Here is a 4,216-nt window from a genome sequence, read left to right on the forward strand (position 1 = left end):
AGCTTTTCAGATCAATTCCCATTCATTTCCCACTTTACAGAGAAAAGAGGACCAGGGAAGGATCAACAGTTATGAGAAAAACTAAGAGGAAAAACTCCACTCACCATACCTGGAAATGGAAGATATCTCTTTGTTCTTATGTACCATTTTCTTCTGCTTACCTCTTCCTATGGCTTATTTTTGTTTTCCTTCTGCCATTCACAGTTGTTTTTATTTTATATTGAGAATATCCTGGGAAGAAGATGCTAGGTGAGAAATGATTGCAAAAGCTCAAGAAGAGAAGATACATATTATCTTAGGTGTGAACTAAGAAAAATGCTAAGTATGAAAAAGAATCTTGATGAATTAGGTAGCCTTGTCTATTTCATCTAATTGCACCAAAACCACCTGTCATGCTCATTTTCAGTAGAGGTATTTTTTATCTTGTATTCTATTGACCCTGCTCTTTATGGCTGTCTTACCCTTATGTGCCTTGTTTCTAGAACGTCTTTTGTTTTCAGGTGGTGTGTATATGCATTAATACAAATCATTCATCCTCCATTAAAAAAAAACAACAACAACAAAACCCACAAATCATTCTTTCTCCATAGGTCTCAGTTTCCTCATCTGTAAAAGGCTTAGATTCTCTCTGAAATCTCCTTGGGCCTCAAACCCCACAACTTGAATTCCTTTATAAACATATTGATTAAAGTCTGGTGACAACAGCAGAATGATGAAACATATTAACATTAGTGTTAATGCAATAATCAGCTGTGTTTTGTTCCATATGGCAATTTACTTCAACAATTAAGCCAAACTCCATCTGTTTTGGCATAAACAATTTTTCAGATGGGTTCCTGAGCCATATCTTTGGAAATCATTTTGTGTTTGTCAAATATCGCTGTCATCAATAAATGACGACTGAGTGGAATCTTTCTGATTAAAAAAAAAAAAATCACTGATGCCACAGCCCATCTTATTTGACAAAAGACAATGACAAAAATTGTCATTTTGCTATATGACCTCATGGATACCTTGCACGGTCTAATTGATCGTCCCAGAAAAGGCAGATAGAGTCGGTGTTGGTGTAGAGGGAAGGCACATGGGGAAGCAGTTTCGGGAACAGGCGAAGCAAGCCTCAGCAAGGTCAGCAGCAGATTTCTGTTTGCTGACCTGATGATCTTGTTGGGACAGGATGTGTCTCGGTCTGCATCGGAGACAAGACAAATGGTTCACTCCACACCTCCGGCAGGGGTGCCTTTCTTGGCTTGGATTGAGCTGCATTGACAGAATAGCAATAGGGAACATTTGTCTTTATCTTTATAACACTTGACAAGAGGCATGATTACTGCTGTAAGGGTATCAAAATAAAGAAAAAATGGGCTGTCCGAAGGCCCTGTTATTTATCACATTCAGAAGCGCTAACCCAGATGAGCAGGATAGAAATTCCCTGTCAAATTGCCTCTAAAAATCATTATTTTCCTCCTAGAGATAATACGGGAAGCCTAGGAACCTCACCTGTGCTGTCTCTCCACCCCCTCTCCCTGATTTGCAAGCTGGGTAGAGTCTTCTCCTGAGCCAGGCTGGCCCTCCCTGCTCTGAGACTTGCCTCCATGTAGCTCATTGAATGTGCCAACCTGACAATGTGCTCACTAGTCTCTGTGTGTGCGGGAAACAGAGAGAAATGCTAGCTGGCAGCTTATTAACAAATATTGAATGTATACAGCAAAAATTCGATTTATTTTGTAGCAAGTGTTAGATGTCTCCAGGCAAATTAGAACTGGAGCTGACTTTGTACAACCCCTTTATTTATTTTCCTATTCCTTGTTTTCTAATTAGGCAGGCTTTCTCCTGCTTTACAAACACCCTCTCTGCCTAAATCATTGCAGGTCTGCTGAATCTGAGCACAATAGGCTTGTGCATTCTCAATAATCCCCAGCTATAATCCACCCTTTGGCTTCTAGGCTCCGAAGCATTTCAAGAGTGATACTAAATGCCTTTATGTATGTATTTTACATTTTCCTTTTCTACTTGTGGGGACCCACACGTGCTATAGGCAATGATTTTCCTGAAGAAATTGTCAACAGTAGATGGGTCTAGTAGTGTTTGCTTTGAAAGGCCACCTGCTTCAGTGTGTGGCATCAAAGTAGTTTTCTTTCTCCCCCAAAGTGTTCTCTTTCAGTAGGTCTTTGCAAAAGAGGGTACTTGCTCACAATTCCTCATGAAGAGCAATTCAAGAATTAAATCAATGGTCATGGCCTAAAGCTTGTTCGGAATTCAACATTTTATTTGGACTTGACATTCTTTTGTAGGATTTAGAGCAGTGGTTCTTAATGTTGGCTGTCCATTAGAATCATATGAGAAGCTTAAGCATATATTGATACCCAAGCCCTTCCCAGGCCAATTAAATCAGAATGTCAGAGGGTGGGATCAGGCCTTTGGCATTTCTAAAAGAGCTCTCAGATGGCTCTAAGGGGCAGTGAGGGTTAAAATCCAGTGGTTTGTAAGGTTTTTATCATCAGAATGCATCCAGGAATTGTTTGATCATTCATTCAATAAATATTTGAATGGTTACTACCTATTAGGAAAAAAGCAAGGGGTTAAAGGCAGCTAAAGTAATTCCTGTGTTCTCAAAGTAGCTGGTAAGTTAACAAAGGCCATTAGGTTTGCATTTATCTCACATGTATTTATGAATCATATTATGTGTTTTAGTATTGGGGAGTCAGCAGAACAAGACAAATAAGGTCCCTGCTAACACCGAGCTTACATCTAGTAAACAAAATTTAAAAATAGGTCATGGAGGATATGGAAGACTAGGAGTGGCACAGGATTACATTTAAATTATCAATAGAAGGTCAGGGTGGAAAGGTATTCTTCAAGAGGAATATTTAGTAAATAACCCACCCCAATACTAGAAAAACACAAAGTATCACAATGAAATTTTTTTGGTTAACTAAGAATTCACCCCAAAATATTTTGTGCTTCCACCAATATTAAAAGTGATTGCATTTTTTTTTAATTCAATGAGAATGGTAAACTGAAAAATATATTTTTTGGGAAATTTTGAAATGCCTCAGAAACTTCTTCCAGATTTTAATTCAAAGTATCTAAAATTTTAGACACAACTGTAGATCATGTAAGGGATTGGTATTAATTAGCATGGAATTTACAGCTTCCTAAAAAAATCCTTAAAATGCAGTTGTAGCAAATGTATTGATATTTAGAGAATTGAGGACATTGGTTATTGAGCTTTTACTTATTTTTTATTTACATATTATATATGCAAATTAACTTATAAGAATTAGGAATTGGAAAATTATAATAATGAGTTTCTGCAGATCAAACTTTTGCTTATGGTTTTGTATTGGGTGGGAATCTTTATATTCCTCCACCAGCCAAATAAGTGGGTTGTCTCTGAATATAACTATTATATTATCAGCCATAATAGTCTTTTCCTCAAGGGCAATTTCTCAAACAAATGATTTTGAAATCAATAAACACCCTGTAGCCTCCTGTTTCAGAATTTACTTATTCATGAGATGCTTATCTCTAAATTCCCAGGAAGAATTCTTATTGCTTAATCCCACCATATTGGATTGAATGCTTATCATTTCAAAATTAGTTCTTATTAAATTTTCTTGGCAACTTTGTTATTATCTCAGGGGGTTCTCCCCTGGAGTTATTTTCACTTTTAAATCTTAAATGAGTAGACTCATTCTTACACCCTAAAGTCATTAAACATTGGCCTGCCCTTTTGCAGCATGTTCCATTTCAATTAGGTGGGGTGAAGGCCATATCCTCACAAATTGTGCTTTTAAAGGAGACTATTTGGTGTGATGTCGTGCTTTCACGATTAGACACTAACGGTTTCTATCACTGAGAGATCATGACAAATTGACAGCTGAAGCACTGTAGAGGCTGCTGTTGGCATCACCATTTTTCACCTAGAAGGCTGATTTTGCTGTCCTTTTGTGTGGTCACAGCAGCCCTAGTAGCTTCTCTCCAAATCTGGTCACATGACGTGGTATCTACAGAATTATTTTACTACATACATGGCCAGGTAACTCGAGAGCTGGTCTGTTCTGGCGGCGGGCCTGTAAGAGAAGATGCCTGCTCAAGATGGCGGGCGCCTCAGAAATCAAGCTTCGCTCTGAGCTCATTTGAATAATCTCTCCACTCATTAAACACAGCTGCAAGGCAAGAGGCAGCAGAGTTCAAAAAGCAAGCCAAGGGAATA

Source organism: Talpa occidentalis, unplaced genomic scaffold, assembly GCF_014898055.3.
Source record: "Talpa occidentalis isolate TD23 unplaced genomic scaffold, MPIMG_talOcc4v2.1 talOcc4.16, whole genome shotgun sequence".
Lineage (NCBI taxonomy): Eukaryota > Metazoa > Chordata > Mammalia > Eulipotyphla > Talpidae > Talpa > Talpa occidentalis.